Here is a 13,403-nt window from a genome sequence, read left to right as displayed (position 1 = left end):
TTGCATGGTATGTGACGCCTACACACTTATGTGATACATATGCTATGAGAGTGACGATGCATATATGAGATACGAAAGTCGAGGAGAGGCTACAAGTCATTAGCTGAGTGCTAGCTCAGCTCCAAGCCATAGAAAAGTCTAAGAAGTTGTGATTCAAGCCATGGCTCATCGAGTCAACATGAAAGTATTTATCTCATACAATGGATAAATGTATATTTTCTCTCATACTGTGTAAATACTAAATCCTACAACTATGTGGGACCTATGCTCTATAAAAGAGATGTAGCATATGTTTAATGCATGAGATAAATACCTTTTTAGCACGAACATGCTATTAAAGATAGGTGGATCATCGCGCACCCTTGGTGAGGTGGATCATTGCGCACCCTTGGTGTGGTGGTCACTTCACAAGTATAAATGCTTGTGGGGTGTGTGGGGTAAGAGTCGGGGTTCAAGTCTCTAGGAGAGAGCTTCACACACATATACACTTAGATTAGGTTAGAGTAGAAATTCTATCTTATAAAAAATAAAAAAAAAAAAAAGGTAGACCCCAAGATTTGGTTATCTCTCTAACTTTCTCCTTTAATTCTCATTTGGGTTTGTGACTTTGTTTGTGTGTTTGGATAGCGTTTCTATCCTGTGTTTTGGCATTTGGCATTTTCATTTTTCTTTTTTTTTGCTGGGAAGAGTTCCATCACTTGATTATGCACTGTTAGTGGGTCCTATGCACTGTTCACGGGACCCACAAATACATTTTTTTCAACAAAAATTTCATTAAAAATGGATCCAACGACACTATTCACACATTTAAAAATTATTTTGCTACAGTATTTTTTGTTTTCAGCAAAATAAGCGGTATCCAAACGGACTCACATGTATTAAGGAACAAATTTTATAATAGAATAGTCTTTTTCTTTAATTCTTGTCCAATGAATGTTGTTGGCAACTGCCCCGTCATCAAATTTTGTTAAAATTTGCAAAAGTAATTCATAAAGCAAACCTCAATGGAACTAATTTGCATAAAGGATGCCTTAATTGAACTAGTTTATATAACTCCGCTTCATATGGTGGATTAATTTATAGAAGTAGAGGTACCATCAGAGTTTGTTAGTTTTTTATTTCTATTTTATTTTTTTTCCCTCCTTTGGAGTTGGTTTTTCATTAACTTTTCACTTCATTATCAAAATATGTGATTGTTTCACTCTTTAGAATTGATTTATATTTGTAGTTGTGGACCATATGGTTAATTGATTAATACTATGATCACCAGATTGATCTAATAAAATTATTTTTAATTAATCCACATAATTAACAAAAGGGGTTTAAATTAAAACTTTAGAATTATAATTTTTCCTCAATCTAATTGTCCATAGAAATTAAACTAGGGAAATCAAGAGCATACTATCAAAGTTTTGTTGTTGTTGTAGTTGTTGTTGTTGTTGTTTTTTTTTTTTTTTTTTTTTTTTTTTTTTTTTTTTTTTTTTTTTAAGCTTGGCCCAATTTTCAATTGAAAATTTAATTTTTAAATGTATCAGGGATTTTAATAAAACACAAACAAAAGTATTACAGGGAGGTTCTAGTTAACAAACTAACTATTTTTGGAATCTAACAGCTACTCAGGGAGACGTCACCTTTTGGTGGAATACATTTAAAAGGCTTTAATTAAATGACATCATTTGTATCAATAATATTACATGGACACATCTGTGTTTTAATGACAGTATATGAGGAGCAAGTATATGGTGTACCTAGCATATATGCCAGGTACAACATATAATTTTTGGTATATGAGGCTTGATAAGAAATGCCACTGTTTCATTTATAAAATTTAAAAAAAGAATAAAAGAAAAGAATAAAAAAAGAGGTCGAATGGACCAAATTAATGGACTAAGTAGGACTGAATGGACCAAAACAACATGCGTACTTATTCTCTCTCTCTCTAGCTAGGGGTGGCAAAATTGAAAACGCCCCATGAATTTGACACAACAGGACACAAATTTAGCAGATTATGGGTTGAGGTTTAATGAGTTCGTATCATATTTAGGTTGACATAACTTACTCGTTTAATAAACGGGTTGAGTTAATGTTTAACCCATGTAATCCGTTTGAATAGTCTAACTTGTTTAATTTAATGACATTTTACCAATATATTTTTCAAACCCTAGGTATATAAACTTATTAGTTGTTGTGATTTATTTCTTTTGACATATTGTGATTGATTATTTGTGATATTGAGATATGTTTTAGTTTTGAATGATTATTTGTGATGCAGTTACTCGTTAGTTTTGAATTTTATATTAAAAATTTTTATTTGTTTGATTTTTTCATATTTTTTTTCATTTTGATAAAATTTGATAAACAAGTCGACACGATTGACCCGTTTAATAAATGGGTCGTGTTAGAGTTGAGGAATCTTGACCCGTTTAATAAACATGTTGGGTTAGTGTTAACCCATATAATCGGATACTCATGAGTTAACACGACACGAACCCGATACGCGAACACAAATTGCCACCCCTACTCTCAGCATTGCCTCTCTCTTCAATATAATTGGTCTCTCTATATCTCTAATCTCTTCTCGTCACGATCAGTCATGATGCTAAATTGCCAATTACTAGCTCAAGCCAAGAATTAATATTTGGCAATGCCTTGATGACTCGCTATATAATCTTTATATCCCAGTATGTCAATCTCAAGCCAATTTTTTGGACCATGCATCTGCCAACTTCATCAAACTATCAAAATTTCTCACTTCAGTAAGGAATACGTGCTAAAAGTTAATGATATGTAACATGTTGTATACATACATTAAATTTCTCTAAATCTAAAGAGATTTAATACGCCTGTCATTTTCGGGTAGAAAAATGCATACCCTTTATTCGTTGAAAATTGATGCTGAGAATGCCTCCTGTTCCTAGACACAATTCTGTTTGACTTGGTGCAATATCGCTTTTGATACGCTACTTTTTAATTAGTTTGAAGGGACTGCTTAGTCCTAAAAGAAAAGTCAAAGTCGGGGATCAAAGGGAGCAGAGAATACTTCATAGAATCATTATACTCAATCAAACCAAAAAATTTTCTTTCTTCTTATGTCTTCGATTCTGTAACAAATGATTATGTCTTTGATTCTGATAATTCTTCTCTTCCCATTTTGCACTTGCCTTGATACCTTAACACCAGACCAATCCATCAAGGATAACCAATCTTTGATTTCCAAAGAAAATAATTTTGCCTTGGGCTTCTTCAGCCCTGGCAACTCTAGCTATCGGTATCTTGGCATTTGGCACATCAAAGTAACAAAACAAACTGTCGTGTGGGTTGCGAACAGGAATGATCCTATCAATGATTTTTCTGGAGTTCTCTCCATCAACCAGTTTGGAAACCTTGTCCCCCACGACAGTTTTAATGTCTACAGATATTTCTGTCCAAGGGACAACCTCCTCTGTTGTTCAGCTTCAAGATTCAGGAAACCTGGTATTTGTCCAGGGCAATAACAAAAAGGTGTTATGGCAAAGCTTTGACTATCCTACAGACACTTTGCTTCCGGGCATAAGGCTTGGGTTGAATCGGATAACTAGGCTAGACAGGTTCTTGACATCTTGGAAGTCACAAGATGATCTGGGAACTGGGGACTACTTCTATAAGATGAAGCCTACCGGCACTCCACAAGCCTCCTTCTATAAGGGTTCGACCTTGTATTGGCGGTCAGATCCATGGCCATGGCACATCTTCATCATCACCAACAACGTCATTAGCCTCAATGGGTTTTCAGTATGATTTTGTTTACAACGAAGATGAGGTATCTTACACCTACTTTTTTGAAGACCCCTCTATCATTTCTAGACTAGTGGTTGACAACTTAGGATCGTTCCAGGGCCTGCTCAACAATTTTGGGGGCCTTAAGCGAAAATTTTAAGTGGATTCTTTTTTTAACTTTAAAATCTAAATTTGTACAAATAAAAATTAATTTATTACATGGTTTAATAAATTAATATCATTATTATACAAATGAGTTAATATAATATACATCAAATAATTAATTAGTGTGATAATTTATAATAATTGATAAAGTAAGAGTTTGCATTAAAAAAAATGTGATAACTTATTAATTAGCGTGAAGTCATGTGAGGGCCAGCTTAGCTTTGACTTTGTGATGTGTTGGGGGCTTGTGGACAAGACTACACAGTGCTATGTGCACTGTGCAGTTTTTTTTTTAAATATATATATTGCATGAGTAAATTACAGGTGTGCTCAAACAAAGACGTGGTTAGTGCCACCTCAGCTTAGAGTAGCCAGCCCGAATACATTCTAGTGTTGAGCATAATACAGAGCCACACGTATAAAAATAAACATGCAATATAAGTTGTGAAAACTTAAAGACTATAGCTCTTTGGGCTTTGGCGCACTCTCAGGTGCTTGTGGACGTTTTGCAGAGTTTCTGGTGCACTGTTATAGTGCAGTATTCTGTATTTTAGGATGTAATGTGGCTTTTTTAATGCATTTTATTGATCAATAAAAGTATCTAAATTTTTTTTTTTTGTAATTAAAATATATAGATAAATATATTATATATATATATATATAAAGAACTAAGCCAACATTGCAAATGGAGGCCCACCAAGATATTATGAACAATTTATGCAATTTTCTAACAATAAGCATAAATACTTTTAAATATGCTAGCCTAAGATCTTCCTACCCATAAGATGGTGCTTCTCTATAGGACTGTTGAATTTCACACAATAGAATTTAAAAAAAAATATATATATATATATATATGTATGTATATATATATATATATAGAGAGAGAGAGAGAGAGAGAGAGAGAGAGAGAGAGAGAGAGAGAGAGAGAGAATCCTAAGTGAGAGAAGGAGATTAAAAAAAAAACTGAAATTTGTTGTTGCTAGGATTTGAACTCTGGTGCTAACTTATTAAATGGGATGGGTTCATTAAATCAGGCACATGTTTTCATTGGCTTTTGAAAGCTAGAAACTGAAAATAACATTTTGCCTATTTTCAATTTCTTTACAAATTGAGTTTTGAGAACATTTTTTGTTTTTTGTCCATTTTGGGTTGCCAAAAAATTTTTTAGTCTAAAAATATAAAATTGTTTTTGAAAACAAAAAATAAGAAAATAAAATAGTTACCAAATATACCCTTAACGTTCATTGGTCTCCAACGCAATAATTTTGTCCAATCCACACCATTATCAAAACAACATCATTTTAAAAAATAACAGTGAGATTGGATAAAACTAGATGAAAGGTTAGTAAAATTACCAAAAAAAAAAAAAAATCAACTTAAAGGATTAAATTAAAAAATAAGTCAAAATTAGGGATCCTTAATTAAATTTAACCATATGGTTTCATTAACCATGCAATACAAACAATATTATTTGGCATACATGCACTTTTAGTCCCTACATTTTGCACTTTTTCCATTTTAGTCCATACATTTTATTTTTCCACTTTTAGTCCCTAAACCAATTAACGCTGGACATTTAAGTCCTTGAAGCACTATTCTGTTAGCCAACTAACGGGAAACTGATGTGAACATTAAAATATTATTAAAAAAATTATTTAACATTTTTTTTAATGTCAAAATTAAAAAAAAAATTAATTACTCAATTTTAATTAAAAAAAAAACAAACAAAAAAATTTATTTTCTTTCAAACAAAAATTTACTTTCTTTTAATTAAAATGAATTTTTTATTCCATTTTTTTTTAGAAGAACATATTCTTTTTTTGATGAACTTAGAAGAACATATTCATGTTATTTATGTTCTTCCCCGTATATGATTCATATTCTTACCAAACACAAAAAACACAAACTCAAATTTAATCATTAACACAAGATCACAAACACAAAGAACACAATAACAAACATAAACCAACTAAAAAGAGTAATTAAGTTTTTTTTTTTTTTTTTCTTTCATTATTTTCGAAAGAACAAAGTAACATGTTCTTTATGTTCTTCGGGAAAGAGCATGAAGGTTGCCCAAAAAATTAAACATGCAAAAATTCATTCAAAATCCCTCTTCTCCACTAAATCCTCCAACAAATCAAACCCATAAAGCCAGAAAAATAAAAAATCCACATGAAAAAAACAAACCCAAAAATTTAAAATAAACACAGTAGCAACCCGAAACACCAAACCCAATCAAATCTCATCCGCCCTTTTTTCACTCTCATCCACTTCTCTTTTTTCTCTCTAGACCATTTCCCAAAATCAAATCTCTCTTTCTCTCTCTCTCTCCCAAACCTAATCACTCTCTCTCTCTCTCTTTGTGGTGAGACCCTCTTCCCAATCAATCCGCAAATGCCGCCTCCAAACAACAAATCAATGATGATGAACACCAGGCCAGGAAGAATTGGCGGCAACTCCAACGAATCGGAGACGCCGTCAAACAATCTCTAGGTCGGTAACCTAGCCAGCGACGTTGCAGACTCAGATCTCATGGATCTCTTTGCCTAGTACAGTGCGCTCAATAGTGTCACCTCCTACTCTTCTTGCAGGTACGATTTCGTCTTCTTCAAGCGAATCGAAGTTGCTAAGGCCGCCAAGGATACCTTACAAGGCGTCGATCTCCATGGCCACCCTATCAAGAGCGAATCGGACTCCGAGGTGGGGACTGGATCAGGTGGGGCCAAGGCGGAGGAGAAGGAGTTAGGTTCGAAGATTGAGTGCCAGGAGCCAGGGTTGAGCTCGTCCTCGAACTCGTGAGGTGAGTGGGACTTAGAGCCAGGAGCCAGGAGCTGGGTTTCTATTCTTTTTTTAGGTTTCATGTTCTTTGTTTGTTTTTTTTTTAATTAAAATTGAGTAATTAATTTTTTTATTTTGGCATTTAAAAAATGTTAAATAATTTTTTTAATAATATTTTAATGCTCACGTTAGTTTCCACGTTAGTTGGCTGACGGAATAGTGCTTCAAGGACTTAAATGTCCGACAGTGTTGGTTTAGGGATTAAAAGTGGTAAAAATAAAATAGAGGGACTAAAATGGAAAAATGTAGAATGTAGGGACTAAAAGTGCATTTACACCATATTATCTTTCTAAAAAAAAATTAAATTTAATACAATTATGTTTAAATATGGTTGAGAAACCAAATATACTACACTTAAAACACTGTACCTAAGTTTAGTCCTTCCTAATATAATTTTAATTTTAACACAAAACCCTTACTTGAGTAAGTAAGTGGTAGTTTAATGAGATTAGCAAATTTGCAGCCAAGACCATGGGTTTGAAATTTGGTTATGTAATCTTGAGTTACCATGGCAGGGCAAACCATCTCGGCCAACTTAATAGCTTGAATCCCAATGTTTGGGCTGCTCAGCCTGTTCTTCAGCTAAACTCAATCCAACAAATCTTTTACTAATTGATAATACTAGATTTTACAAACAAGTACAGACTGAGCCATTTACTAGCAAGTAGTGCTACTGTTTTTACTACATTGAACTCAAAAATTGATGCATTATCATTATAAAGAGACAGTTTAAATATTTAGTTATGAGGTTGTTGAAGCCTATTAATCATGTAAGGGCACAAGAAAAATTACAGCCCAAGCCCACATAGAATTGTGAGGCCCTAGTCTTTGGATTGAGCCCACAAACAATGAAAATTGATAGAGTGTGGAAGGAAGTTTCAACTATAGGTTTGATTAAGTTTAAGTCCAAGGCCAAAGATCCAAGCAAGAATAGAAGAGATTATTGTAAAGTAATTTATATTATTGATTCCCACTGATCAGTGTATTTATACAAAAGTTTTACACAAGTCTTAAGCTTTTTTCTATTTTTCTTACTATTCCAATTCTTGTCTTTTGGTAATGTTCTCTCAGAAAAATCTCAAGAAAGAGAAAAGGACACTTTAACTGGGAAGTTCCCCTCTCTTATATACCCTCTTTCCTTTCCATCCTAACCCTCCATCTGTACACTTCAAGGCTTTTCTTCTGACATTTGTCTCTCCAAAGCTCTGTTGAAGGTGGTAAAAGGGGTTGCTTAGCTGTGAATTTATTGTTCATGTGTCATTTCCTCATTAATGCAGCTAATAAGGTTATTACTATGCATTTAATGTGAAGGCAGTAGGTAAGCTTTTACAGGAAACTTCTCCCAGTTACCTTGACCTTCTCCTCTAAGGCTTCCTTTTCCCTTCGAGCATTCATGAAACATGTTGCACTTTCCCATCCTCTTCTCGGAAAAACCAACTTCTCGGGTTTTAGACGCTTCATAAATAAATCAATGAAGGTTATATCGTTCCTAGTCTTCCTTGATCCTTGGACCCCCACATTAGCCTCCTAAAACCTTGCTATTAAAACTTGAGCTAAGAGTAAGGTTTTAGCCACACCATGCTAGCTAATACGTGTCAAATGCGCTCCCACATGAAGATGTCGTTTCAATTGTTTTCTGTACATTATTGATGCTTCGGTATCCACATTTTTGTAGTTAATGTGTCAGGTGAATGCATGTCTCCCCCACATTCAACGATATGATGGTGATCCTACGGTCCTCATTTTCCGTAATTTATTGAGCGGGAAATTTACCGCTCATTTTTACCCCTATATAAGGAGGCATTGGTCTGGCTCTGTTCCATTTTACTTGCTTTAACAATATTTTCGTTGAAGTAGCAGTTTGAGGAGAAGTTCTTCTAGAGCTCGTAGGTGTGTTTGGTCTCAAACTTCATTCCAAAAGGGGATTTACTTCTTGCTATATTTGCTTTTGTTTGTTTGTTTGTTTGTTTATTTATTTATTTCAACCTTATTGGGAACCATGGCTAGGTATGCTAGGCTAATAGACACCTCTGAGGGCATGGCTGCTTTTAGAGCTAAGTATAAGATTCTCGACAATGTTGAAATCTAGCATTGCGAACTAGGAGAGTGGTCAGTTATGAATAGACCACCTGGTTCAGTAGTCATTCTAATGATCGCCTTTATAGAAGGTGGGATGGAAATTCCAATGGGTAGGGTTACTAGGGACTTTCTTATCAATTATAGACTATCCTCGACCTAATGCTCTCCTAATCTTTTTAAGGTCCTCGGCAGTGTAGATATGATAAACCGAAAAATGGGAACTAACCTCACTTGGAATGATGTAAATTGGGTATAAAACTACCAAAAAGGAAAAGACACCAGTTATTATTTTAAATGTAGGGTCCCCTCCATTAGGTTAGTTTCTTATATACCGAAATCAAATAGAGGCATCGATGAAGACTTCCTCATTGTCTCGGGAGAATGGCATGATGGATTACATTGTCTTACACAAGATGGGGAACTAGGTAGGGTTCCCATAGGTTACAGATTAACTTAGGTCTTTCATTCTTCTCCAATCCTCTTTTCTTTTATACATGTTTAGACTAGTTTATGACTCATATTTTCTGTTCACTTGCAGACGAACTCCATACAGCCCCGACTAGGAGTCTAGTAAACTTTGCAGATCTTAACCGAATCCTCAAATTAGAAATTTTCCTCCACTGAGATGGACAACTTTGGGTGGTACACGTTATCCTTGGATTCATACCCATCTCCAACCGCTTTCAGAGTCCCAAGCACGTGATCAAAGCGAAGGACGCTAGGCAAGCATTGATCAATGTAGCTGTTCTTGGATTTTTGACATAACCCCTTCTGTCCGAAACTCAAGACGCACAACTACTAGGCCCCCTTGCAACAAAATTACTTTATTCCCAAGAGCAACCCATCCCTTCTGATGACGAGCAGGAAGAATGTGCACTTGAGCCAACCAAAGAGGATTTAGATAAAGACTTTGAAGTCTTTTATCAAGAAGATCCTGAGGAGCTCTCAATTCCACTTCATCATCCTCTTCCTGCTGCTTCCGTGAGTACCAATCAAGAAACAACCAATATTCTCGAAGCCATGGTTCTAGAAGAAAAAACCCCGGACTTGCTGGCACTACTCACCACTTATGCTAGGGGTAACACTCCCACCATTCCGGTGGTGCCTCGACCACCAACCCCAGCTCCTACACCTGCTCCTTCCAGTGATGCCCTCAAAAAGAAGAAAAAAAGGGGAAAAGGATCAGAAAATATTGAAGAGAGGGAGATAACTTACTCCACTCAATAACCACCTGCCAAGGAGTCCAGAGTTATAAGGGTTCAACAGAAAAAGAGCGCACCCATTGGGTCCTCAAAAGGTTCCGAAGGAGAACAACATCCCAAAGCTGCAATTTGGAATCTGAGCTTCAAACTAAACTTGGGGGATCCGGTCATGGATGATGACACCCTTCGGGATGCCTAGAAAGGTAGGTATGGCATCCTATTCGAGTGTCTGGAGAAGGCATTCATTCTTCCAGAGGATATGCATGAACTTCAGTCCTTACGAAAGCATGAGGTATTCCTGGCACTTAAGAGAGACCTTGCCAAGGTATGCGTTTAAATCCTTACCCTCTATAACTACAAAATATTTCATAAAGATGTTGATACATATGATCTTATAGGCGGTGCAAGAATCCTTTGTTGCTAAAGAATGGGTGGACCATGCTTTTTCCAAGACCCATAAGGCAGAAAATAGGTTGGAGCTATCTGTGAAGGCCCATGCTAACACAGAAAAAGAATATAAGGACACCTTATTCCACCTAGTTGAGGTGGAAAAAGCACGCAAAAATGTTGAATCAGCCTTGACTGGGTTTGAGAAACATGTTGAAGAAGTGCGGACTTCCCTAAAGAAGGCTGAAACATAATTTGGCCTTAGCAATAGAAAAGACCAAGCAGCAGCAACAACTTGAAGGAAAAGATGCTGAAAAGGCGAAGGCGGAACAGGCTGTATACGATGCAGGCATGACAAAGACTGCTCAAAGTCTAATTGCCTAGCTTCGAGATGTTGCCCAAGCCTTTTGCACTGAGGTCTGGGGTGAGGCTTTCAATGCTGTCGGGGTAGCTGCAAACTCCGAGTTGAGGGAGGCTAAGAAGGTTTATTACCCTCAGCCCCTACGTATCGCTCTTGCCCAGGCTCCTTCTCCCCTCGATCCCAGTTTTACATCCTTAGCACCCAAATTTGATGCAACTTCAACATCTGGCATTTCTTCTGAGAAAGAGAAAGACTGAATCTCCTGTTGTTGAACTCGAACTAGAAGAAGTTATTGAGATTGAACAACAGAAAAAGAAGAAAAAAGAGAAAGCCAAAGATGTAACTGAATAGGTCTTTTTAGCTTCTAGCACATAGGATGATTTTGTAGAACGCTAGGTTTGGATGAGGCTTATACCTATTATGATCTTCAGCTATGAAATAAAAATATATGCAAGCTTTTCATTGTTTTCTCTTATTAGTCTAATTAACTTCTCTTAATTGCAATTCTGAGAATTATCTATGAGTACAACTCTACCCAATAATTAGATGTTTTTACCTAAAGGTTAACTTACTCAAGTCTTATAATCCAAGGAAGCGAATAAAACTAATGTTCTATTTAAAACTTAACCAATTACAATTGTGAATTAATTTATCTAGGGCTTGTTACCCAAGGAGTCAAACAAGACCGAGGTTCTATTTAACACTTAAACAATTCCAAATAAGAGTTAATTTACCCAAGGCTTGTGACTTGAGGAGTCGAACAAGGTCAAGGTTCTATTTAACACTTAAACAATTTCAAATAAGAGTTAATTTACCCAAGGCTTGTGACTTGAGGAGTCAAACAAGGTCAAGGTTCTATTTAACACTTAAACAATTTCAAATAAGTCATTGCGTTTTGACTTTCCACTACAACAATAAGTAAATGAAGAAGAAATGAACAAAAAAACTTTCATATTATTAATAATAGTAACGTTGTAGGTTATTTACATTCCACGAATGTGGGATTGCATTCTCATCTACTACTTAGGACCAAATTCCCTGGGGTTAGCAGCCTCAACTTTACTCCCTTATCATATTCTTGCTTAAGTTTTTTCTAATAATGTGCCATTTTAACCATGGAAACTTCTCTTTTTTCTTCTATCAACTCTAAGCTAGTGGAAGTTTGACGATTATTCTCTTTAACACTGAACTAATTAGTTTTCAAGGTTGGGAACCCTGTCTCAAGGGGTATGACTGCCTCAAATCCATAAGTCAATGAAAAAGGTGTTTCTCCTGTTAACCTTCAGGGTATGGTGCGATAAGTCCACAGTACATGGGGAAATTCATCTATTCACCTCCCTTTCACATCGTCCAGCCTTTTCTTCAACCCAGACACTATGACCTTATTCATGGCTTCAGCCTACTCGTTCCCTTGCGAGTAAGCCGGAGTAGAGTACCTATTTCTAATTCCCAACTCTCTATAATACCTCTTAAAGGCTTTGCTATCAAATTGAAGCCCATTATCCGAGATTAACGTATGAGGGACCCCAAACCTAGTAACAATGTTTCTCCAAATAAATCTTTTTGCATCAACATCTCTAATATTTGAGAGAGGTTCTACCTCCACCCACTTGGTGAAATAATCTGTCCCGACGATGAGCTATCTTTTGTTTTCCGCAGCCCTAGGAAATGGTTCTACTATATCCAAGCTCTATTGAGCAAATGGCCAAGGACTAGAAAGCGGATTTAGGACTCCTCCAGGCTGATGGATATTTGGAGCATACCTCTGACACTGGTTACACTTCTTAACATAGTCTTGAGCAGCTTTCTGCATACTTAGCCACCAATACCCTTGGATGAGGGCTCTATGAGATAAAGATCTCTCACCAGTATGACTTCCACAAATTCCTTCATGTAGCTCCTCCAATAGGGGCTCTACAGCCTTTGGATGAATGCATAACAGATATGGTCTTGAGTGGGAACACTTATACAACTTTTGTTCTTCAGACAGCCAATAACGTGGGGCCTTCCTACGTATCTTCTTGGCCTCATCCTTATCCTTAGGCAAATGTCCTTGCTTTAAAAGTATAACCAAAGGGTTCATCCAGCTCAGTCCTACTTGGATACTATAAACTTCGACCAAAAGCTGCACCTCATGGTTAGGTGTGACCGCATCTTCCACAACGATAATCTAAGGCAGGCCCAATCCCGAAGTAGTAGCCAACATAGCCAATGAATTGGCATGAGAGTTTTGCCATCTTGGGATTTGCTTTAATGTGAAACTCTTGAACTGAGTTTAAACTCTCTTGACCTTAACAAGATATCTTTGCATTCGTTCATCTCTAGCTTCGAATTCTCCATTAACTTGCCCCACGACTAGACGAGAATTTGAATATACCTCTATAATACTCCCCCTTAGCTTACTGACCATTGCCATCCCAGCTAATAAAACTTCATACTCAGCTTCACTAATTTCTCCACTATCAGTTTCTCGAGGGATACCAACACAATTTCCACTCTAGAGCCTTCTCGATTTGCTATTCCACTCTTATACATTTCCCAAGTTGTAATGGTAGAGATTGAAGCCACAATAGCACCCACTGCTGTTTTCTCATTATCTGCAATATCCTTAA

At 36.2% G+C, this 13,403-nt stretch overlaps 1 pseudogene; it reads left to right on the top strand.

The window, feature by feature from the left end:
* Positions 1 to 3,116: 3,116 nt before the first annotated feature.
* LOC111986113 (G-type lectin S-receptor-like serine/threonine-protein kinase At1g11410) overlaps positions 3,117 to 13,403 on the top strand; it is a 29,139-nt pseudogene continuing 18,852 nt past the window's right edge.

Source organism: Quercus suber, unplaced genomic scaffold, assembly GCF_002906115.3.
Source record: "Quercus suber isolate HL8 unplaced genomic scaffold, Cork oak 2.0 scaffold_607, whole genome shotgun sequence".
NCBI classification, from domain to species: Eukaryota; Viridiplantae; Streptophyta; class Magnoliopsida; order Fagales; family Fagaceae; genus Quercus; species Quercus suber.
Note: the sequence above shows the minus strand (reverse complement) of the source record. Positions and strands in the feature narration are given on the sequence as shown.